The sequence below is a fragment of the Eubalaena glacialis genome, chromosome 1 (assembly GCF_028564815.1).
Source record: "Eubalaena glacialis isolate mEubGla1 chromosome 1, mEubGla1.1.hap2.+ XY, whole genome shotgun sequence".
NCBI classification, from domain to species: domain Eukaryota; kingdom Metazoa; phylum Chordata; class Mammalia; order Artiodactyla; family Balaenidae; genus Eubalaena; species Eubalaena glacialis.
In genome coordinates this window covers 33,682,042-33,706,899 of record NC_083716.1, presented here as the reverse complement: position 1 = coordinate 33,706,899, position 24,858 = coordinate 33,682,042, and the positions used below count along the sequence as shown (strand labels likewise).

At 40.3% G+C, this 24,858-nt stretch overlaps 1 protein-coding gene across 6 annotated transcripts in view; it reads left to right on the top strand.

Annotated features, from left to right (window-relative positions):
• PLCE1 (phospholipase C epsilon 1) overlaps positions 1–24,858 on the top strand; it is a 320,122-nt gene that overhangs the window by 6,748 nt on the left and 288,516 nt on the right. For 4 of the 6 annotated variants that reach the window (XM_061169296.1, XM_061169606.1, XM_061169250.1 and 1 more), the window contains exons 2-3: positions 12,508–12,594; positions 13,430–13,560. The exons of 1 other annotated variant lie outside the window; for it this stretch is intronic. The gene's annotated coding sequence lies outside the window, so the exon portion shown is untranslated. Of the gene's footprint in view, positions 1–12,507; positions 12,595–13,429; positions 13,561–20,117; positions 20,290–24,858 lie in introns of those variants that run through there. One more of the 6 variants, XM_061169530.1, reaches the window with a different exon arrangement.

Sequence of the window (24,858 nt, the reverse complement as noted above, 5' to 3'; positions counted from 1 at the left end):
TATCTCATATAATATGTGTGGACAGCTTGAAGCTGGAGGACGCTGGTTCTGGGAGCAGTTCCTGTGCTGGCCTCCCTCTCGGGTTCCCACCTCTGTGCCTACAGCAGCCCTGTTCACTCACCACAGACCGCTGGCCCCGGCGCCCTGTTGGCTCCGCTTCCCACCTCTGCCTGTTTATTGGATTTGCCTCATTCCTGACTCTCTGCTCCAGCCCTGAATTCCACCTCCTTCTGGCCCTTCAAATGCTCAAACTTGGGATGATTAGTGTCAGGGCCCGGATGGTGAGGTACCTCTGTGACTGCTGGAGGGCGGCTGGTGGTTATTTCTTCCTTTTCCTTTGGTTTAGCTGGCTGTTGTTGGCTTTCTAGCTGTGCTTCTTTTGTCTCTCAAGCTCATAATTCAGAGTGATACTGATTTTGCAGCTGTGCTCCATGGGTGTCGGGGCCTCTGTCAGGTGAGGGAGATGCAGGCAGATGAAGATCTCAGCCCTTCAACCCGCTTCTGATGAGCAACCCGCTCTTACTCATTTTATTTATGCAGTGAGGTCCTGCCTTAGATTTGGCATGAAAGGGCACTTCTGTTGCTAGAGAGACAGAGAGAAGTTTGAGAAAACCTAAACCCCAAGTTAAGGCACACTATTTATGACCTTTCCCCCAAAGACTTGGATGTGCAGGAAATAGAACTCGCTGTATTTTCTCTAATTGCCTTTTACAAGTTGGGGATCTGGAGCCTGGTTGCTTAGATTTGTTTACCTGGCTCCACTATTTATATGCAATCTGTGTGACCTTGTGCAAAATACTTGTCCTGCTGAGGCCTAAACTAAATGGGTCCTCATTCACTAAATGGGAGGGGTAATAGTAGCACCTAATAAATGAGATCGTTCGTGTAAAGGGCTTAGAACAGCGCCTGATATACAATTAGGATTCAACAAATCCTGGCTCTTAGGCTCATTTTTATTCTGACTGAGTCTCCCAGTGGAATGGCGGAAGGAGAATCTAGCGTCCTCTCTTCACGGGGTTCTGCTCTCCCGTGGTGCTCTCCCCCGGTGCAGCTGGGGATCTTACTCCATTACTCCTCTCTCTGCCTGGTTGCCACTGAAATGTCCATTGTCCCTGACCACAGGTGACTTCAGGTGCAGTGACACAAGGCTGCTTCTCATGGGTGCACGGCCGCACCTCCCCGAGGTCTCTGATGTCTCTCTGCCTCTGTCAGGAAGAGGGTCCCCTCTGCTCTCAGGAGCTGCAGGACGTTTGTTCTTTCCTCCCCTGCCCGCCATCTGTGGGGCCTGGGACGAGAGGGACAGAGTGGAACTCCAGTCTCCTCCCTGCTTCTTCTCCACGACATTGAGTCTATCAGGCAGACTTAATACTCTTGCATCCTTTCCCCTCTACCCTTAAGGCTTAAGAAAACAAAACAAAATAAACATAAACAGGGTGGCTGTGCTTGACTGGGTTATTGGTCAAGCAGTGCTGGCTAGTACCATTATCTACATAGTGATGGCATTGCTGCTGGCTCCGTTGAGTGATCTGCTGTGTGGTGGCCCCAGTGAAATGTGCTCCGTTTATAAAAATACTGGAACATTTCTTTCAGAAGAGCTGATTACACGTGCACACAAGTTCAGAGCTATAACAAAATGCGGTTAGCATTTATGAATTTTATTGCTTTGTAGGAACAGCTACATTTTAATAATTAAACAGTAATGCTGCTATATTCAGAATTAGGAAAGAGGCAGAAGCAAGGAAAGACTCTGTTTTGATGACTTCATTTTAGGTTTAAACTATATAATATCACTGACTATGGAAAATCCAGAGAATGGAAAAAAAGTCATTGGGAAAAACACATGTGACCAAGTGCATACTAGACACATCTGGGATTAAAATATCATATAACACAGTTTAATTTGGATATCACTGGAGTTAGTTCAAGTTACTGTCATTTCTAAAGAAAGTTTCAATTCATTTGTTATTATTAACAACACGAACTCAGATTTCATTGATGAACATATTTTCACCTATGATCTGTTTGCCTGGAGGAACTGAAGCACTCTCTAATAGTCTGGTTTGTCAATCTCAGGGAGGTGGATAAAATTCACAGAAGTTAAATGCGTTTGGCATGAAATTATATTCGTTTTTCCCCCCAAAGGCAGAATGAATTTGGATGACAGGGTAGAGCATGAGCCTCATTCAGTCTGCAGTTTTGGTAACTGCTGGGGTCTGAGCAAACTCAGATTCACTTCTCTGCAGCTCAGCAGGCTAATTAGTCCCTAACTCAGCCTGGTTGTTCTTTTGTCGTGCCTCCAGCAGGGTCCTAAAATTCACACTGGGAGGGATTGGTAAAGCTCCAGGCAGTTGTGAAAGAAATATGCTCAATTATTATTTGAATCGGAGAGGATGGCAAGAACTTCTTGAGCTATGTGCAGAAACTACATAAATTTGTAAGAAGAACTCCAAAAAGTGATTCCTGCACCTTCAGTGCAACAGCAGTCAGACAGCCTTGCAGGTTCTCCTGGGGCATCTCTCAGATCTAGGATTTTGACTAACTACCCTTTGCTGACTGAGGGCCTCACCAGTGCCAAGTCATGGGATGGCTGACAACAGGTGAAGTGTGTTCCTGATTCAGGCGGGCAAGCCCATATCAAATTAGTTACAGAGGATCAGAGAGCATGCTTATTTCTAGCCATGCGGCCTATTTCTAATGAATTATCATTATCTAAGCAGTAAGGTCTAAAATATGTCACTTGTTTAAGTTATTAGTTTAAAAGTAAAGAATTTTTAGGCAAATACTGTATGTTTTCACTTACATGTGAAATCTAAAAACAGATGAATAAATATAACAAAACAGAAACAGACTCACAGATACAGAGAACAAACTAGTGGCTATCACACGGGGGAGGGGCAGGGGTTGGAGCGAAATAGGTGAAGGGGATTAAGAGGTACAAACTATCAGTTATAAGATAAATAAGTCACAGGGATAAATAAGTACAGCACAGGGAATATAGTCAGTATTTTACAATAACTTTGTATGGTGTATAATCTATAACAATATTGAATCAACTGCGTTGTACATCTGAAACTAACACAATATTGTAAATCAACTATACTTCAATAAAAATTAATTAAAAAAGAATTTTTAATTCAAAACAGTTTTAACAACTAAAATTCTATCTTTTAATTATTAATGCAGATGTTATGCATCTGTTTATGATTTGTTTATTACTTTTTTATTACATGCTGTGTCATGCAACAGTGAAAATTGAGGGATCCAAATGTTCCCCTCTCATTTTTACTTGTTTTTCTTTGTTTTCTTTTTTTTTTTGGCCACGCCCTGCGGCATGTGAGATCTTAGTTCCCTGAGCAGGGATCAAACCCATGCCCCCTGCAGTGGAAGCGCAGAGTCTTTTTTTAACATCTTTATTGGAGTATAATTGCTTTACAATGGTGTGTTAGTTTCTGCTTTATAACAAAGTGAATCAGCTATACATATACATATGTTCCCATCTCTCCTCCCTCTTGCGGCTCCCTCCCACCCTCCCTATCCCACCCCTCTAGGTGATCACAGAGGACCGAGCTGATCTGCCTGTGCTATGCGGCTGCTTCCCACTAGCTATCTATTTTACATTTGGTAGTGTATATATGTCTATTGCCACTCTCTCACTTTGTCCCAGCTTACCCTTCCCCCTCCCCGTGTCCTCAAGTCCATTCTCTACGTCTGCGTCTTTATTCCTGTCCTGCCCCAAGGTTCTTCATAACCTTTTTTTTTTTTTTTAGATTCCATATATATGTGTTAGCATATGGTATTTGTTTTTCTCTTTCTGACTTACTTCACTCTGTATGACAGACTCCAGGTCCATCCACCTCACTACAATAACTCAGTTTCGTTTCTTTTTATGGCTGAGTAATATTCCATTGTATATATGTGCCACATCTTCTTTATCCATTCATCTGTCGATGGACACTTAGGTTGGGAAGCGCGGAGTCTTAACCACTGGACCGCCAGGGAAGTCCTCCCCTCTCACTTTTAGAGTTGAAAAAATTGGTCTTCTCAGAGACTCAAAAATTTGACCAAAGCCGCCTGGCTGGGGAGCAACAGAACTGGGAGGTTTGTTTGTTTCAAACAAAATTAAGACCGTAGTACAGATACATAATACACAATTTTCAATCCTGCATTCTTTGCCTAACATTCCATCATTAAGATGTTCCCACTCCATTAAAGGTTTCCAAACCTTGATTTCAGTGTTTGGGTCTCATTCTGTCATGTGGTCCTGTGGAGGGGCATTCCCCTCTTGTTGGGCATTTAGTTGTTGATCCCCGATTTTTTCTACTTAAGTAACTCTTCATTGCCTAGATCTGTAATTCTTTCTTTAGCACAGAGTCCTAGAACTGAAATTACTAGGTCAAAGTGAAGAACTTTTTTTTTTTTTTTTTTTAATTTAATTTAATTTATTTTTATTTTTGGCTGTGTTGGGTCTTCGTTTCTGTGCTAGGGCTTTCTCTAGTTGCGGCAAGCGGGGGCCACTCTTCATCGCTGTGCGCGGGCCTCTCACTATCGCGGCCTCTCCTGTTGCAGAGCACAGGCTCCAGACGCGCAGGCTCAGTAGTTGTGGCTCACGGGCCTAGTCGCTCCACGGCATGTGGGATCTTCCCAGACCAGGGCTCGAACCCGTGTCCCCTGCATTGGCAGGCAGATTCTCAACCACTGCGCCACCAGGGAAGCCCTGAAGAACTTTTTTAAAGACTTGAAATATGTACTGTCAAAATGCTCTCCAAAAAGGTTGCAACAATTTGCACTTCAACTAATGATGTGCTAGAGTAGTCTTTCCAGTGGTATGTCAATAAGAGATACCAGACTTGGTACTTCATAGTTTGAATGTGCATTTCTTTGATTACTGGAAACAATAAAACATTGATATCTCATCAGTGTGCTCTCTCTTGGTTAATTATTTAATCACTTTCTTTGTCCATTTGTCTTTTTTTTTTTTATTTGAGATGTCTTAATGAATTAAGACTATAACATATCATTGTCATTTGATGCTGTTTTTCTCAACTAGCATTTTTTCCTGATTATAAAATGATACAAGTTAATTTTGGATAATTTGGGAATTAGAGAAAGGCACAATAAAGAAGTCCAATATTTGGTTCATGGCTTTCTAGTTTTTTTTCTTCTGTTTGTTTTTTCCCAAATTGAGATCATGCTTTCACATTTTATAACTTTTCACCTAACTTTGTTAATCATAATTAAACGAATTACGTTTATCCTACTATGGGATACTCTGTATAAATATTAATGAAATATCATATTTTTGAAATATTTATGATGTTCCTTAATGTACAGAAAATTTTAATATCCACATGGCCAGATAGGTCTATGTCCTCCCTGGTGATTACTTCCACAGCTTTTAAATTTGTATTCTTTATCTACTTTCTGTGATTAACTGTGTTTTTTAGCTTTTTAGGCTTTTAGTTACAATCAACTTTTCATTTGAAGTTAGTTTTTTTTTTTGTACATATTATGAGTTGAAGACCTAATCTGTTTTCTAAATACTTAATTTTCCTTCAAAATGTATTTATTTCCTCATGTATATATTTATATTCCTTATATAATTTCCTTAAATAATATACTTATTGGATAATCCTAGACAATTCCTAATCTGATTTTGTATATTCTAAAGTCAATTTTAGGCCTAAGATATCTATTTGTAAATTCTTGAATGAATACCACACTGTTTTAGTTATTTTAGCCTTATAACATATATTAATGTCACACAGAGCAACCTCTCTCTCATTATAATTATTAAAATTTTCCTTATTTTTCCTTGCTTATTCTTATAAATTAAATTTTGAAACACTTTGTCAAAATCTCAAACATCTATTGATATCCTGATTGGGATTATAATAAATATATATATTTATTATATATTATAATACATATAATATGTTATATATAATAATATAGATTTATTATATATAATATATTATATATATTATATATAATTATATTAATATATATTAATTTAGGAGAAATTAATATGTTTACAGTAGTTAGTCTTTCCATACTGGTATGTTTATTAATTTACTCAAATGTTTTTATATCTCTTAGTGAAGTTTTGTAGTAGTCTTCATGTAAATCATATATTTCTTACTTATTTTTTAAATATGTTTTAGGTTTTTATTTAATTAACTTAATTTTTTAGCTGATTCTCCTGAGCTCTCTAGGTAGAGAATTGTATTGTCTGCAAATAATGATTCTTAGTTATCGAACATTGATAACTAAGAAGGAGGATAATAGACCTTTCAATTTTATTCCTGATTTTAATGGAAATGCTTTTCATATTCATGTGTAAGTATGATGTTGGCTTTTGGTTTAAAATTGTTTAAATCACTTTGCGGAAGGAGTTTTATATTCATAGTTTTTTTTGTTCGTTTGTTTTTAATGAAAGGGAGTTGAATTTATCAAAAGTCAAAAAGGTAATCTTTGAGATGATTGTGTGCCTTTTTTCACATTTGACCTACTGGTTTATTATATCACGTTAACAAGTTTCCCATCATTAAACCATGTTTTCAATCTTGCCATGGCAGTTTATTATCATTGTGTTAATGAATTCTGTCTATAAAGTAGAGATCAATCTAGAGCCCATTTAGATTTTACTTCGTTGGTTTTTTTTTTTTAAGTTGACTTTATTTTGGCCATGGTCATCAAAGACTGATATTAAAATTAGCTTGCTGCTCCTGAGTGTGCATAGATTGAATTCCTGGAGACCGCCTGTGCTTTCGTGAGAGTGACAGGGGCAGCTTCAGATGTGATGAGGAGCTGGAGATACTGTTCCTGGGGAATAGAGTAAGGGAGACGAAGTGCAGACGGTAGAGTGGAGAGAGTAAGGGAGACGAAGTGCAGAAGGTAGAGGGGGAGAGAGTAAGGGAGATGAAGTGCAGAAGGTAGAGGGGGAGAGAGTAAGGGAGATGAAGTGCAGAAGGTAGAGGGGGAGAGAGTAAGGGAGAAGAAGGGCAGAAGGTAGAGGGGGAGAGAGTAAGGGAGAAGAAGGGCAGACGGTAGAGGGGGAGAGAGTAAGGGAGAAGAAGTGCAGAAGGTAGAGGGGGAGAGAGTAAGGGAGATGAAGTGCAGAAGGTAGAGGGGGAGAGAGTAAGGGAGAAGAAGGGCAGAAGGTAGAGGGGGAGAGAGTAAGGGAGAAGAAGGGCAGACGGTAGAGGGGGAGAGAGTAAGGGAGAAGAAGGGCAGACGGTAGAGGGGGAGAGAGTAAGGGAGAAGAAGGGCAGACGGTAGAGGGGGAGAGAGTAAGGGAGACGAAGTGCAGAAGGTACAGGGGGAGAGAGTAAGGGAGATGAAGTGCAGACTGTAGAGGGGGAGCAAGTAAGGAAGACGAAGTGCAAACTATAGAGTGTAGAGAGTAAGGGAGACGAAGTGCAGAGGGGAGAGAGTAAGGGTAGATTGGTTACTTGGGGCTCTTCCTGTGAAGTGAAAATGTAGTGCCTTTATTTATTTATGTATGTATGTATGTATGTATGTATGTATTTATTAACTGGGACACTCTTGTTTCTTTGCAATCCTCATAAGATAGGCAGAATTGGAACTACCGTTAGAGGGTTAGGCACTGTTCCTTACAATTCCAGACACTGAATGTGGACCTCTGTCTCCTTTTCTGGACTGATATGGGATGTTAAGTAGCAAAGCAGCAAACCTGAAATACAAGCTTAGAGTCTAGTAGGAGTCAAATTCAATGTCAAGTCTTAGTTTAGGTGAAAGGTTAAAAAAAAAAAAAAGTGTTCCTAAGGCATATAGAAAGGAAGAGAGAAAGCGGTTCCAAAACTTAAAAATAGTAAATGGCCAGTACTGTAAGTGTGCATTTGACAGCTATAGGACTGAGAAACTGACCCAAAGATTTAGCTACTGTGTGGGTGTCTTTGTGGAGAAGTTGCAGAGAATCTGAGCCTAAGATGTAAGAAAGTGGCTGGTCGTTTCTTTGCCTCAGCTTTCTTTATACTCTTGCTACTTCCATGTCACCCCTCATTCCCTGTCTCCTTGTTTTTTCTACAATTTTGTTTCTTCCCAATTTTACTGTCTCATCCATTCAACATTCATACATTCAGCAGTCCTTCTGAGTCACTCCCATGAGTCAGGCACTATGCCTGCTGATGGGGGACACTGGTGAGCAAGATCCCCATGGCTACTGCCCACCTGAGCTTACCTGAGCCAGGTGATGATGCAGGTGAGAATCTGACAATCTCTGTAATTTGTGAAACAAGATGTTACTGTCTACCTTTCTCAGTATTTCAGACATTTGCTTATTTATAGAAGGATAGTATAAAACAGCACAAATGAGGAATCATTTATAAATTGTAAAATTAGACAATATTTTGTTAAAGGATCTTGGTTAAAACTCTGTGACTTGACTCATGGGAAAGAGGCTTCTATTGCTGCTACTTGGTGTTTTCTGAAGTAAAACATTTTCATCCTCGTTTCTTCTGTCCTGAAGAAATTTCTTTTCAACTTGAAGAATTCTGGAAGCAAGGGCTCTTGGGAATAGGAATAGATTAGAAGGCACAAGGAGAGGCAGGGAATGCTCACCTTGACCAGCTCTGTTCAGTGCAGAGGCTCAGGGGGAAGCTTGGGAGAGTGCCCAGGACGTGCTTGCTGTTGTATTGAGGAAGGCATTCAGGTTCATCTGGAGTAACTAGTCCACATAAATGCTTTGCTATTGCTTCATTACGCTTTTTGAAACTGAGTACTATTGGTTGGTTCTGTAAAGAGGATGTTGACTGCATTCCTAATGTCATACTGAGGATTTGCCATCAAAGATCTTTCAGTCCAGTCAGGGAGACAGGGCACAAATACCTGAAATTTTCAATATCCTTACCAAGAAATGGCTGAGTCCCTGGCCAGCTGTTAAATGGCTTGAGTCTAGGAGAGGGAGCTCTGGGCTGGAGTTTTCTGGAGCAGAGCGAGGGCATGGAGGAAGCTGGGTGTGGCTTGATGGAAAGGATGGAAAGTTGTTCTGCTTGGGAAGAGGAGAAGCCATCCTCAGAAAGCTGTTCATGGGAGTGCATTAGTCGGCCAGGTGAGCAGCATCTCCTTTGAGGTCTTCCTTTTCCTTGTTCGCCCCAGGTACATATTGTGGATCCTTCGAGTAAATCCATCTCCATGAGTTGTTTCATCAATGATTCCAGATCTTTCCATGGTCCATGCCTCACTCCTGAGCTCCAGACCTGCATATCCAGCTGCCTGTGAGACATCTCCTCAAAACTCATGTCTCAAATTAAACTCAATCTTTTCCCAAACCTGTTTCTCCCGTGTTCCCCATCACAGTGAATAGAACCTTTGTAGACTCACTTACCAAGCCCGGAAACCTCAGCCCTCTGAGACTACCCTTTCTGAACTTCGTCCTCCCAGTATTCGCCTCACTCTGCTACCTTCTATTTCTGTGTCTGCCTTTCCCAGTAAAACATACGCTCCATGAACCCAGGGGCATAGTTCATTTCTGTGATCTCCAGCCTCAGCACAATATTGAGCCTGTGACAAAAGTGCTCCATAAATACGTGTTCATTGACTGTATGAATTGAACTTCCTGTCCATTCTACCTCCTAAGTATCTCTCTAGTCAGGCAGACCCCAGTTTGAAATCCAGCTTTGCTGTTTACTATCTGGGTAACCTTAATGAAGCTATTTTTTAAAATTTTATTTTGAGTTAATTTTTAATTTACAGATTAAGCTATTTTTAATCTATGCATCAGCTTCTGAATCTGTAAAATGGACATAATTATGGTACCTACCTCATAGGTTTGGCACAGATTAAATGAAATAAAGCATGTAAAACATTACTGTGTTTGACACATGGTATAGTCTTTACTGTTACAAAGGTAGATTTGAAGCTAGAATGTGAAAGTCCTTCGATGCAGATTAAGAAGTGTATACTGTATCTATTAGAAGGCAAGGATTCATGAAAAGTTCCAACTGTGTGGTAGAAAAACCATGAGCTGTGGAACCAACACAAACTTGTGGTACAAATCAAAACTCTACCACTTAATAGCTATAGGCTTTTAACAAGTTACCTAATGATTCTCAACTTCAGTTTTACATCTCTAAATTAAGATAACAGTACTTGCTACCCAGATGTATTGTAAGGTATAAATGAGATGGTATATGAAAAGTATCTGACACTAATTTTTTTTTGAAGTTACTTTCTTTCCTCCAGTGATAAGCTCTGGGTTCCCTGGGAAAGAGATCTATAGTCCAGAGGCTTCTTTGGTTCAGCCCAGTTTAACATTTTTGTCAGATACTTGGATGAAGGCAAAAAGCCTTATTTCCCAAATCTGCAGATGACTCAAAGTTGGGAAAATAGCTAATACAATAGGGTGATGGAATGGAGGCTCAAAATGACCTCAACAGTCTGGAATGTTGGGCCTTCACCAAGTGGGAAGTTGGGCATCTAGCAGAAGGATCAAAGCAGTCAGTCAGGGGCAAGGAGACCATTTATTTATTTATTTATAAATTTTTATTATAGTTGATTTACAATGTTGTGTTAGTTTCAGGTGTACAGTAAAGTGAATCAGTTATACATATACATATATCCACTTTTTTTTAGATTCATTTCCCATATAGGTCATTACAGAATATTGAGTAGAGTTCCCTGTGCTGTACAGTAGGTCCTTATTAGTCATCTATTTTATATATAGTAGTGTGTATATATCATTTCCAGTCTGCCAATTTATAAGGAGACCATTTAGAAGGCGATTCCACTAGTCCAGGTGATGGATGGAAAGGGTCTGACCTGGGGTGGTGTCAGTGGCTAACAGCTGGGAAAAATTTTTTAGAAAAATCACCAGAATAGGACAGATAACTAGGTGGGTGTGTGGATTAAGAGGACTAGTGATAACTGGGAAGTTTCCTTTCTGAGTTCCTGGGAAGAAGGAGGTGCCGGTTAAGAGGAAGGAAGAAGTTAGGCAGAAGAATTGAATTAGGGAGAGAAGGGAGGACAGGAGTCTGGTTTTGTACATGGGGTGTTGGCTGTATCCAACAGGAAGTTGGAAAGTCAGGACTGTAGCTCGTGGGAGTGGCTGTGTCTGGAAAGAGGCATTTGGGAGTCATCCACATAGAGGTGATAGTTGAAGCCATGAGTGGGAGGGGAGGGGATGGGATGGCCAAGGAGTGGCCAGTGCTATTCAGAATCATTAGCATTGTTGGCTCTAACTAGAGATAAGCAAGGTAAACAATCCCTTGCCCAAGTGGGAGCTAGTTCTACTGCCTTCCACAGGCTCTTTAATGCATTAAAACAAACTTTCACAGGATGAAAAATCTCATATAATAATTTAAGACTTTCAAAAAATTGTATTTTTGATTTATTTTTGATTACACAATACGTGAATACATTCTTGGTTGTAAAGAATGTAAACACTCCCGATAAAGTAAAAGCCCCCATAATTCCTCTCCAGTTCTCCTTTTTCTTTTTCAGAAGTAATCACCGTTCCTAGTTGGACAGGTGCTCTTACAAACGTTTCTCTATGCATTTATACAGTTGTACACACACATACACATAAAGATATACTTTTGTTTTTGTGTGTGTGGTTTTGTTTTGTATTATATAAGTGATCTCCTAATGTGTTTGGTTCTTCAATTTCTTTTTATCTTAAAAAATGAAACAATATACTCTGGAACTCTTTCTAGGTAAATCTAAGTATCTAAGTCATAAAAACAAAAACCAAAAATCTGTTTTCCTGGGTATGAATGTGCTATGTTTTATTTAATCATTCCCTTACTGATGCACTGTATCTTTTTTTTTAACATCTTTATTGGAGTATAATTGCTTTACAATGGTGTGTTAGTTTCTGCTTTATAACAAAGTGAATCAGCTATACATATACATATATCCCCATATCTCTTCCCTCTTGCGTCTCCCTCCCTCCCACCCTCCCTATCCCACCCTCTAGGTGGTCACAAAGCACCGAGCTGATCTCCCTCCCTGTGCTATGCGGCTGCTTCCCACTAGCTATTGGTTTTACAATTGGTAGTGTGTGTATATCCATGCCACTCTCTCACTTTGTCCCAGCTTACCCTTCCCCCTCCCTGTGTCCTCAAGTCTATTCTCTAGTAGGCACTATATCTTGTTTCCAACTTTTGCATCTGTCCATTCTACAGATATTTGCTTGCAATGTGTAGGAGACTGCCCAGCAGAAACTGGGATACACTGGCAATAGTAAGCCAGGAGTTGGCAGGCTATCAGGGGCAAGGAGAAGCATGTAAGGAAGAGGACAGGCAAAAAATGCTGCTTCTTAAAGTTGCCACATGCTGTGGTGGCTTAGAGGAAGGAGACCTTATTTCGTTGTGGGGATGCAGAAGTAGATGAGAGAGGCTGAGCTCTTTGTCTGGGTTTTGCAGGATAGAAACACAGATGGATGATTGAGGTGTAGTCTGTTGCCCCTTGGTGCTCCAGTCCCACCATCCCCCAAGGAATCAACTACTAATATGCTGTTGACCTTATGGCAGGGAATTTCTGTTTCAGGCTCAGCCACTTGCTGTGTTCAACCTTGCCAGGATCCTCTCTGCCTTAAGCTGGAGGAGCTGGAAGTAGTGTGGAGAAAGGAAAAAGGTGAGTGTATGCTAATGCGATGGGGACTTTCACCTCTATCCCCAGGTCCAAGCCAAAGTTGGAGTGATTGATTTGAGGAGGGGTGGGTTGGGTTTGAGAACATTTTTATTTTTAAAAATATCATCAAAATGAATATACAAAGTTCTTAATTCTCACTGGGAGCCCCTGAAAATATATCCCCCAGTGAGACACTGGTACGTTTTTCCCTTTTTTCTTGAATGCATGAGATTTCTTGAGTGTAAGGATCACTGGGAAAGGAAAGGAAGGGGGAACACTTTCCTGTACCTGCTTTATCACAACACAGCCATTCTCTCTCTCTCTCTCTCCCCACCCCCATCCCTTCTCTCTCTGGTTTTCCTGTCTTTGATGCTCTCTCTGAATCATATCACTTCTCGTGAGCAAATTTGGGCCGTATGCATTTTATGCAAAATACCAGGGCCCTAATTTTCCTTCTCTTCCTTTCTGCTGCCTTTACTCAGGGCTCAGAGGAGATTCCACTTTGGCTCAAATCAAATGCAGGGAGTCACACTGGTTCTTCTTTCCCCTCTTTCCTCTGTTTAGCCCTGACAGCAGCTGCGAAGCTCTGCCAGGCTGTTAGGAAGCTGCACAGTCCCTGGGAGAGACAGCCGAGAGCAGGGCTCCATAGGTAACCCTGAATCAACGACATAGGCAGCCTAAGTCCTCCAGCACGGGCGACCAGTCTGGCTGGGAAAAAATTTCCCTCGGAATCTCTCTCCAGTTCTCCAAGCCTAGCCCCTCCCAACTCAAGCCCTCCCTGCTTGCAGTGCAGCGAAGTCTGGTTGATTTTTTGCGTTTCGCCTTTTTCTACTCCCAGCCAAGCCAGACGGGCCCCCTGGGCTGCTGGACCAATGAGCAGGTTCATCTCTACAAGGCCTCCAAGGGCATGTGTCTGAAACAGCTTTGATCTGCTGCCTGTGGGAGAGTGGCCGCCACCAACCTTTCCAGGTACATCTCGCAGCCCCTTTGCCCCCACTTGTCCCCTGGCACACCAGACACTCCAGCAATAAACACCCAATGCATTTACTACTTGGAGCTCCCTAAACACAACACACGGTCTCTCCATTCTGTGCCTCACCTTGGGCTGCCTACTCTTCCCCATCCCTCTTTCCTCTGTCCTTTAAATTCAGTTTAGGTGTCAGTCACTCTACAAAGCCTTCCCTGACTCCCCGCATATGCCAGATTCACCTCATTGACTTTGAGTTTTCAATTCAGTATCTGTGTCCCCCACTCCACTGTGATAGTCTCCGTCACCCGCTCTGTCCCTAGGGCTGAGCCCAGGATCTGGAATATGCTGGACACTCAGTTCAGGCTTGTTGAACCCCACTGACTTAGGGAGCATCTTTGTGGTTCTTCTTCTAGGTTTGCCCTCCTGGCAGATCGCTGCCTTCCTAAGTAGTGTCTTGTTATTTGAGCCCCACTAGTGAGAAAACTCACTGAGAGGCCTAGCCTTGTAATAAATAATTGGGTTGCATCGTGTTTGGATGGTCTGCAGGGTCGAGCATCATCAGTTTTAGATTCCAGACAAGTCTCTGTCTAGGAGGAGCGGAGAAGAGAGGCGGGGCACCTACTGTGCAGGGTCGTGGAGGAGACCCCTTGAGGTGCTCAGGGCTTCATGAGCTGCCTTCCCTCCTACCCCAATGCATGATAACCCCACCTTGTGTGGAGTCTTTCCTTCTAAAGCACCTTGGCACACCTGATCTCATTTGACCTTTCCTACAAATCACCTTGGGAGGTAGAAGGAACAGATTATACACAGTGAAACAAATAAGCCTGATTCATCTATTTATTCTACAAATATTCATTGAGTTCCTATTATATCTCCAGCAAGAGAATATGGCAGTGAACAAAACCAGCACATTCCCAGCTGTCAGGAAGTTCTGGTTCTAATCAGGCAATGCCAACAAGTAACCAGTGTACAAATAATAAGTAGTAAATAGAATATCCAGTGATGGTAAATGCTCAGAAGACAATCAGGCAGGGTAGTATTACAGAAAGTGATGAGTGGGAGGGGAGGAGGGGCTGCTTTAGGGCAGGCAAAGGCTTTCTGAGGAAATGACATCTGAGCTGAAATCTGAAAGGTGAGAAGGAACGGGCCAGGTGACGCCTGAGGGAGGTGGGGTGACATGCTGAGGGTCCCAGGGTGGAGCTGGCCCTGGAGCCCTGAAGCAGGCTCTTTCCCCAACGTCCCTTGAGCTCCTCTCTTCCCTCTTTACTCTGTCCAGGGACACTCATGAGTATGTCAAGGACAGACTGCGGGCGGGCAGGGGATGAGGTGTGCTTAAGAGTGCTGGGAACTGTCTCCCGGGCTTTGAGTGTCACAGCCAGCCCGAAGCTGGGGAGGGGCCACCCGAGGGCCAACTTTCTCCACCTTTTACTCTCAGTTTTCCCTTTCCCAAGGGATCCATCCCTCAGGAGTAAACCTCACCTCTTTCCACATCAGCAGGAAAGGGTGTCAGAGACACCTTCTACAAGACAGCTGAGAGTTGGGCATCCTGCCATTTTTTTTATTGTGGTAAAATATAACATGAGATTTACCGTTTTAACCATTTTTAAGTGTGCAGTTCAGTGGCATTAAGTATATCCACGTTGTAGTGCCGCCATCACTACCATCCGTCTCCAGAACTATTTCATCATCCCAAGCTGACACTCTGTACCTATTCAACAATAACTCCTGCCACTTTTTAAAAAGCCCTGATGGACTCACAGACATAGAAACAAATTTATGGTTACCAAAGGGGAAAGGTTGGGGGGAGGGATAAATTAGGAGTTTGGGATTAAGATATACACACTGCTGTATATAAAATAGATAATGAACAAGGACCCACTGTGTAGCACAGGGAACTCTACTCAATATTCTGTAGTAACCTATATGGGAAAAGAATCTGAAAAAGAATAGATATATGTATATGTATAACTGATTCACTTTGCTGTTCACCTCTACAGCATTGCTGTACACTTTGCTGTACACCTGTACAGCATTTACAACATTGTAAATCAACTATACTCTAATACAAAATAAAAAATTAAAAAAAATTTTTTTAGTTCAAAAAAATTTTTTAAAAAGCCCTGATGGATCATGGGTAATGAGAAAACAAATACCATTTTCCAAAAGCCTCTCCCCTGATGGGTTTATTCTCCTAGTGTTTAAAACCATATCTCTCAGGGTAGTCTGAAGACAGCTGGCGCCAGAATCCCTTGGTTGGGGGGGAGTGCCTGTTAAAATGCAGATCTCCCCCTCCTTCCTGAACCAGAATCTCTTGACCAGCACCCAAGCAAGCGTGTTTTTACCAAGTCCCCTGCATGATTCTGATGCCGATGAAAATGTGAGAATTACTGGTTTCAGCCTCATGGGAAGAACATGTGAGGAAGAATATTCGCCAGGGCAGAAAAAGCTTGCTATGGGGAAGTAGCTGCGTGGATTTGAATACTTCACCAGTGGCTAACTGAATAACTCTGGGCAAGTTGCTTAATCTCTCTAAACTTCAGTTTTCTTTTCTCTAAACTGGAAATTGTGGTCGTAGCATGTACCTCACCGCAGTTGCTGTGAAGACTGAATAAGATTATACACAAGGCGCTGAGATTGGTGCCTTGTGTGGAAGATCTCAGGTCTTGATGTGGCATAAGGGTGGTGAGGTGACCCAAGTAAAGTAGTTATGTTTTCTTAAGGAGATATATATATATATATATATACACACACACCCTGCAGCAATTGAGAGGGTAGAATGTTTTTCCTGAAGATCCTTTCAGAGATGGGATTCATTTGGAGAAGTTCCTGAGAGGAATGGTTAGGTGATTAGTAGTGATGCATGTCGTACATAGCTGAGGGAAATAATAAAGAAAATGAGGCTCTGGTGCCTGTCCCGGATACCTACCACCACCCCACTCGGGAACAAGGGCAGTTAAGGTTGTCTACAGAATGGATGGTTCTGGATGGTTGGTGCAGCAACAGTTTGAGAGTGAGACTCAGAGTCACTGTTCAGAAAAGCTTCCTGAATGGAATGTGGCTCTGCAGAAAGGAAGGTAGGGGTTCTCGGGAGTGGTGAGCAAGACACAGAAAGTCAGGTGAAAGGCAGGTTCAGGGATTTCCCAGGTGGCGCAGTGGTTAAGAATCCTCCTGCCAATGCAGGGGGCACGGGTTCAAGCCCTGGTCCGGGAAGATCCCATATGCCGCAGAGCAACTAAGCCCGTGTGCCACAACTATGAGCCTGCACTCTAGAGCCTGCGAGCCACAACTACTGAGCCCGCCAGCCACAACTAATGAAGCTCGCACTCCTAGAGCCCACGCTCTGCAACAAGAGGAGCCACCGCAATGAGAAGCCCGTGCACCACAACGAAGAGTAGCCCCCACTCACTGCAACTAGAGAAAGTCCGTGCGCAGCAATGAAGACCCAATGGAGCCAAAAATAAATAAATAAATACATTAATTAATTAATTAAAAAAAAAAAAAGAAAGGCAGGTTCAGGGAACAGGAGCTAGACCACCCTGGCTGAGGTGGGTGTCAAATTGGTGAACTGGAAAGGCTAGTTTTGATCAGATCACCCTCAAACCTGGCTCCGTTTGGCCTAGTTTAATATCATGTCACTTAAACCTAGCAAATATCCCTTTAATAAATTTCAATTAGACCTGGTAGTTTTATGGACCATCTGTACTCTGTTCCTAGCATAGCATCTGGCACACAGTAGGTGTTCAGAAAATATTTGTTGAATAAGTGAATGGATGAATCCTACCCTTTGGTTGGCCAGCCTTTGGAAGAAAGATTGAGCAATCTGGAAGTTGTTGTACTCCAAGAATGGGGCAGTGTTTACAAATATATCAAACAGGTGAGATGATGCATGATTTCAGGGAGGCACAGCATGTGATTTTTCCTGATCTTCTCCTTTTTATAATAAGATTTAGAATGTTGGGAAAGAGATTGCTAATGTTTATATAGATTTCATTATGTCCCAGAGTTATTCTTTTAGACAATATAATATTAAACAAGAGAAGCGGGATAAAAATGGTATAAACAGTATAATTTCAGTTCCATGAAAGATCTGTGTTCATGGGGGAAAAACTGGAAAGAAGTTATAACAAAATTAGGACTTACTTAATGATCTTACCTTATCTTTTCTACTTTATACTTACCAGACTTTTTCCAAATTTTCTACAGTAAATGTGTATTACTTTTATAATTGGAAAAATATAACGTGTTATTTGTTCATTAATATAGAAAGTGGTACAACATTCTTGCCAAAGCCTGCTTTGTTTTTTTTATCCCTGGCATTCATCATAAAAATCACAACTGATACTTGAAATAATGACATAATGATAACAAAAATGAACTACACCTTACCAGGTATGGTACTACCTGTGTCATGTGACACAGTTGATCTACTGAGGAGCCCACACCATCCAGATACTGAGATTGGCCGTGTCAGGGCTCCTTGCCTCCACCTGCACATCCCTCAGCCTCCCTGAATGCCCACCCCACTCCCCTTCCACCCTTGTCAGAGGCTCAGGAATGGCCGGAAGGCTGGTAGTGCAGGTCAGAGCAGCCCTGCTTGCTTTGGATTGTGGACTCAGCAAACAGCTCTGTACTTTGGGTTACACTGCTCTGAAAAATAGCAAAAGTGCCAAGGTATTGTCCTATAGATTAAACAAATTAAAAACAAACAACAACAACAAAAAAACAAGAGCAGCAGAACCCAGAAAACTTGTTCACTTCACTTTTTTCAATCAGGCAAAAAGTATGAATAATATTGCTTCTCCCTTTTGGATGATGACTTCTCAGTGGTAAATCAGAGGCACAGCTAAAGTGAACTTTGAGTTTTAATGAGGTGTTCTATTTGCAGTTTTAACTCTACTGAAAACAAGCGCCATTAGAATGATATCAACTGTTTGAGTCAGTTGTTGGCTTGGGCTTCCACCCAGAATTTGATGTCATTGGTGAGCAGCCATGAGGAACAGGAATAATTTTGAAGTTTGTTGACCAGAGGACCTCTGAAGACTTTCACTGGTGCTGGTGTTAAATATAATGCAAATATAAAAATGAAAATGGCCATCCTATGCATTAAGTATGTGGATTTAAAAGCGCTTTCCATCTGCTAGGGCTTTGTGGGGGAACGTCTATGAAACTGGAGAGTTATTGTGTCTGGAAAATGTTTTACTCAGTGTGATGATGAAATGTAGGCTAGGTATCAGATGCAACGGACCCCAGGAGTGAGGGAGAGCGAGAAGCACAGCCACGAAGAAAAGAGTTTGTAGGAGTTGAATCATATCTTATTTTGATTAAATCAGGATCGTTTTACTGAGAGGCTGTAATGTGAGAATGTGTTAGGTAGTAGAAGAGTCCTATTATGTTTATCTCATTCAGAGTGAGTTTGTTTTCATCACATGTATTTTTAATTCTTTGGAAAGACAATTACATTAATTGAGGAATGACTTGTAGAATACCAGTTTGAAAAAAACATTTAGCGAATGGGTGTGTTGATATTGCCTAACTATCAGTTAATTAAAAATTGCTTGTAACATGAGCTCTAGGTACCCCAACTAAATGGTGGCAGTTGGCTGCTTGGGGAAGCCCATTATATTTTTGATGCCTCAGTTGGGTAAAGCAAGGTCTTCAGGGAAGTGGCTCCGGGTCCTTCCCACTCTCCTCTTCCTCTTCATTGCACGGCTTCCAAAAATGTGCTGCCTTGACCTGGTATGAGAACTTCCAACCCCAGGATGAATTGTCCAGGATGGTTCTACTGCTTCTGCTACAGTTAGGCTTAGCAAGGGCACAGTAGCCTCCATGTGCCAGCCAACCCATGACTTTCCATCCCATCTCCAAGACAAGACTCCTTCTCCCTCTCTCCTCCGTTTTCTCCCTGGCCTTGCTTCCCAGGGCAGAGTCCTCTTTTAAAGACTGACATTTTCTAGGAATTCTTCACTTGTGACTTGAGTTCATTCGGAATTCTGCCACCTGTATCTTCATTTTTTATCTGGTGCACAATTAGTACACACTGTTGAGTGATTCCCCCCACTTTTTAACTGGCTGGACTGTACTATTCAGTATTTCATGATAATAGCTCATATCCTAAGTTTTTTCCTTGTAGCTCTATAATAACAAAGGCATTGGCTGTGCCTTTCTCTTTCTGTGAAGTCATGTACTACCTTGCACGTGTGCTAAGCACCCAGTAAACGTGTACAACTTAAAGAATCATTTAGCCGCATGCACTGGATGAGTTAAGGAGAATCATCTCATGCTAACATACAAATAATATTCTACACAAAGCAGTAAGTGAGCAAATATTTATTGAGCCTCTATTATTATAGTCCTCAGAGGTGGTTTACAGGAAAATAGACATGGTCCTACATCAGGAACTTATATGTGAAGACTCTGGAGAAGTTTTTATAATGATAAGAATAAAAGGTACTATTTTTTGAGGGATTTCTACTTCATAGGATTATTGTGAGTATTACATGAGAAACTTTTACTCCCCCCCCCCCCCCCGCCCTTTTTACAGATATAGAAACTAAGCCTTAGCAAGGTCAAATGGAGACAAACGTAGATGGAATGTTTCCACCGTCCTGGTGCTCTCTCAGCACCACATTGTACAGTTGAGCAGGCGGTTCAGTGCTCAGAGGTGCCTGGCTGAGAGTCGAAGTGGGAATGGAATGAGCCCTGTGGTCCACTTGAAAAGCTGATGTGGGGTAATGTATACCATTGAATGCGTATACACCTGGGTAGCTACCACCCCAATCAAGATATAGAGCATTTCCACCATCCTCAGAAAGTGCCTTTGTGCCATTTTATAGTCTTTCCACTCCTTCCCACCCTGCCACCAACCCCCAGTGACCACTCATCTGATTCTCCTGAATACCATAATTTTGCATGTTTTCTAACAGCACTGTCCTACCAAACTTTATGCAGGATGGAAATGTTCTCTATATCTGTGCTGTCCTGTACAGTTGCCACCAGTCACATATGACTATTGAAATGTGGCAGCTGAGAAACTGAATTTTTAATTCCACTTAAATTAATTTTTTACTTACACTTAAATAGCCACATGTGGCTAGTGGCTACTATATTGGACAGCATTGATCTAGAACTTCAAATAAATGGAATCAGTCAGTGTCTGGCTTCTTTCATACAACCTAATATTTTTGAGATTTATGTTTTGAATCTCAAAATTTTGAGATTACGTTTGTTACAGCATCAGAAGATCATTTTTTAAAATTGCTGAGCAGTATTCTATTCTATGAATAGATCTCAGGTTGTTTACTTATCTGTTAATAGACTTTTGGGTTGTTCCTGGTTTGAGGCTATTATGAATAAAGCTGCTATAAACATTTGCATACAAGTCTGTTTGTGAATGCATGCTTTTATTTTTCTTCTCTGAGTTTGGAATTTGGAATTTGGAAGTCATATGGTAAATGAATATTTAGCTTTATAAGAAAACGCCAAATCGTTTTCCAAAATGGCTGTACCATTTTATATTCCCGCCACAATATTCCAGTTGCTCCACATTCTTACCAACTTTGGTATGGTCAATTTTTTTAATTTCAGCCATCCTAGTGGGCATAAAGTGCTATCTCATTGAGAGTTTAATTGGCATTTCCCTGATGACTGATGATGTTGAACATCTTTTCATGTGCTTGTATTTCTTCTTTTGAAAAGAGATTATTCAAATCTTTGCCCATTTTTAAAGATTGTCTTGTCTTTTTATTATTGAGTTGTAGGAGATCTTTATGTATTCTGGATGCAGAGCCCTTGTTAGATATTTATATTACAAATATTTTCTACCATATTATGGCTTGCCTTTTGAAGAGCAGATATTTTTAATTGTGATACAGTTCACATTATCAATTGTTTTTCTTTTGTGGTTGTACTTTTGTGTTCAGTCTAAGAAATTTCTGCTTATTCCAGTGGTTATAAAGATTTTCTCCTATGCTTTCTTTTAGAAAGTTTATAATTTTAGCATTTATATTTAGGACTGTCATCCATTTTGAGTTAACTTTTGTGTATGGTGTGAAGAAGGGATTGAGGTTCACTTTTTTTTTCCATACAGAAATTTTGTTGATCTGTCACAATTTGTTATTAGGCTGTTCCCGTTATATTATCTGGTGGAGTGTCTGTTCAAGTCTTTTGCCCATTTTTAAAAATTGGCTTATCTGGTTATTATTGAGTTATAAGAGTTTTTAATATATATTCTGGATACAAGAACTTTTCAGGTATATATATTGTGAATATTTTCTCCCAATCTGTGACTTGCCTTTTTGTTTCTTTTTTTTTTTTTTTTTAAATTTAGAAATTTATTGTTTAATCCACAAGCTTTATATAGCTTTAGTTTAAAAAAACAAACAAAAAAAAAAACCAACAAAAACAAAACAAAAACAGTGAAAACAAGACACTATTTCAAAGTCTGGGCCCTTCCAGCTTTCCAAATACAAGAGCTCTGAAAGTTGTATATACCAATAGGAAGAACAAGACAAAATTATGAATGGAGCCATGACATTTCATAAAACAAAATTTTATGTAACTGAAGGATCCTTCCTGGGACTAGTTAACTGCCTTTACAAAAAAATAAAATAAAATAAACAGAACAGAGTGAAATTCCAGTGTTCCAAATCAACTTGTTACACATCAATATAAACCCACAGTGTCCTGGCAAACAACATGCTTTCATTTTCTGTCTCATCCTAGAGCTCGAATCCTCATTCATTTCAGCAGAGACTCCACAGGCAACAGGACCTTTTTGTTTCTTAATGGTATTTTTTTTTTGAAGAGTGGAAGTTTTAAATTTTGATTAAGTCCATTTTACCTTTTTTTTCCCTTTTATGGTTAGTGCTTTTTGTGTTCTAAGAAATGTTTCTGTATCCCAGGGTCATGAAGATTTCTCCTGTTTTCTTCTAGAAGTTTTATAGTTTTAGATTTTATGTTTAGCACAGTAAATCATTCTGAATTAATTGTTGTGTATTGTGATGTAGGGGTTGATGTTCACTGTTTTTCTATTCGGATCCAGGGCCATTTATTGACTGTCCTTTCCCCATTGAATTACCTATGCACCTTTGTTGAAAAGCCAATTGACTAAATGTGTTGTTCTATTTCTAGACTCTATTCTATTCCATTGACCTAAATTTCTATCCTTATGCTGATAGCATACCATCAAGTTTACTGTAGCTTTGTAGAAGTCTTGAAAATAGGTTGTGTAAGTCCTCCAATTTGTTCTCCCCTTAAAAATTATTTTGGTTACTCTAGGTTTTTTGAATTTTCCATGAATTTGCAAAATTCTTTCAATACTTGAAAATCAATTAGTATAGTTTACCATGTTAACTTTTTTTTTTTTACATCTTTATTGGAGTATAATTGCTTTACAATGTTTATATAATTATAATTGCTGTACAAGTTTCTGCTGTATAACAAAGTGAATCAGCTATATGTATACATATATCCCCATATCCCCTCCCTCTTGTGCCTCCCTCCCACCCTCCCTATCCCACCCCTCTAGGTGGTCACAAAGCACCGAGCTGATGTCCCTGTGCTATGCAGCTGCTTCCCACTGGCTATCTATTTTACATTTGGTAGTGTATATATGTCAATGCTACTCTCTCACTTTTTAAGGAACCACCATACTGTTCTCCATAGTGGCTGTATCAATTTACATTCCCACCAACAGTGCAAGGGGGCTCCCTTTTCTCCACACCCTCTCTGGCATTGATTGTTTGTAGATTTTTTGATGATGGCCATTCTGACCGGTGAGAGGTGATACCTCATTGTGGTTTTGATTTGCATTTCTCTAATGATTAGTGATGTTGAGCATCCTTTAAAGTGGGGTTTATCCCAGGAATGCAAGGATTCTTCATATATGCAAATCAATCCATGTGATACACCATATTAACAAACTGAAGGATAAAAACCATATGATAATCTCAACAGACGCAGAAAAAGCTTTCGACAAAATTCAACAACCACTTATGATAAAAACTCTCCAGGAAGTGGGCACAGAGGGAACTACCTCAACATAATAAAGGCCATATATGACAAACCCACAGCCAACATCGTTCTCAATGGTGAAAAACTGAAACCATTTCCTCTAAGATCAGGAACAAGACAAGGTTGCCCACTCTCACCACTGTTATTCAACATAGTTTTGGAAGTTTTAGCCACGGCAATCAGAGAAGAAAAAGAAAGAAAAGGAATCCAAATTGGAAAAGAAGTAAAACTGTCACTGTTTGCAGATGACATGATACTATACATAGAGAATCCTAAAGATGCTACCAGAAAACTACTAGAGCTAATCAATGAATTTGGTAAAGTAGCAGGATATAAAATTAATGCACAGAAATCTCTTGCATTCCTATACCATGTTAACTTATTAGAGGAGAAAAATTATAGTTATCTCAATAAATGCAGAAAAAGCATTGGGCAAAACTCATTTGTGATAAAAATTCCAGCAAACTAGGAATACAAAGAAACATGCTCAGTTTAACAATGGGCATTTATGAGACACCTACACCTAACATCCTATTAAGTAATCATGTATAGAATACTCTCTAAAACTAAGAACATGGCAAGGATATGCACTCTTTATACTTATATTAGCATCAAAATTGGAGATCCTAGCAAGTGCAGAAAAGGAAGAAAAGAAACAAAATGTATACATTTTAGAAAGAAAGAAAGCAAAACTCTTTATTTGAAGATGACATGGATGTCCGTGCAGAAAATTCTAAGTCACCTACAAATTATCTGCTAGAAGTAATAAGTGACCTTAGCAAGGGTATAAGTTATAATGTCTACACACAATAATCAATTGTATTTCTGCATTCTAGCAGCAAACAACTAGAAAATGAAATGTAAAATAATTCCATTTACAATAGCAGCACCGACATAGGAACAAATTTAACAAAAGATGTGCAACACCTCTATATAGATGAATACAAAATATTAATCTGTGTAATCTATGTCTGAGCCTCTCAACCATCACTTTCCATTTTAGTTATTTTTTTAACTTATTTTTTTATTGAAGTATAGTTGATTTACAATGTTGTGTTAATTTCTGCTGTACAACAAAGTGACTCAGTTATACACATATATACATTCTTTTTTATGTTCTTTTCATTATGGTTTATCCCAAGATATTGAATATAGTTCTCTGTGCTATACAATAGGACCTTGTTGTTTATCCATTCTATATGTAATAGTTGGCATCTACTAACCCCAAACTCCCAGTCCATCCCTCCCCCATCCCCCCTCCCCTTTGGCAGCCACACGTCTGTTCC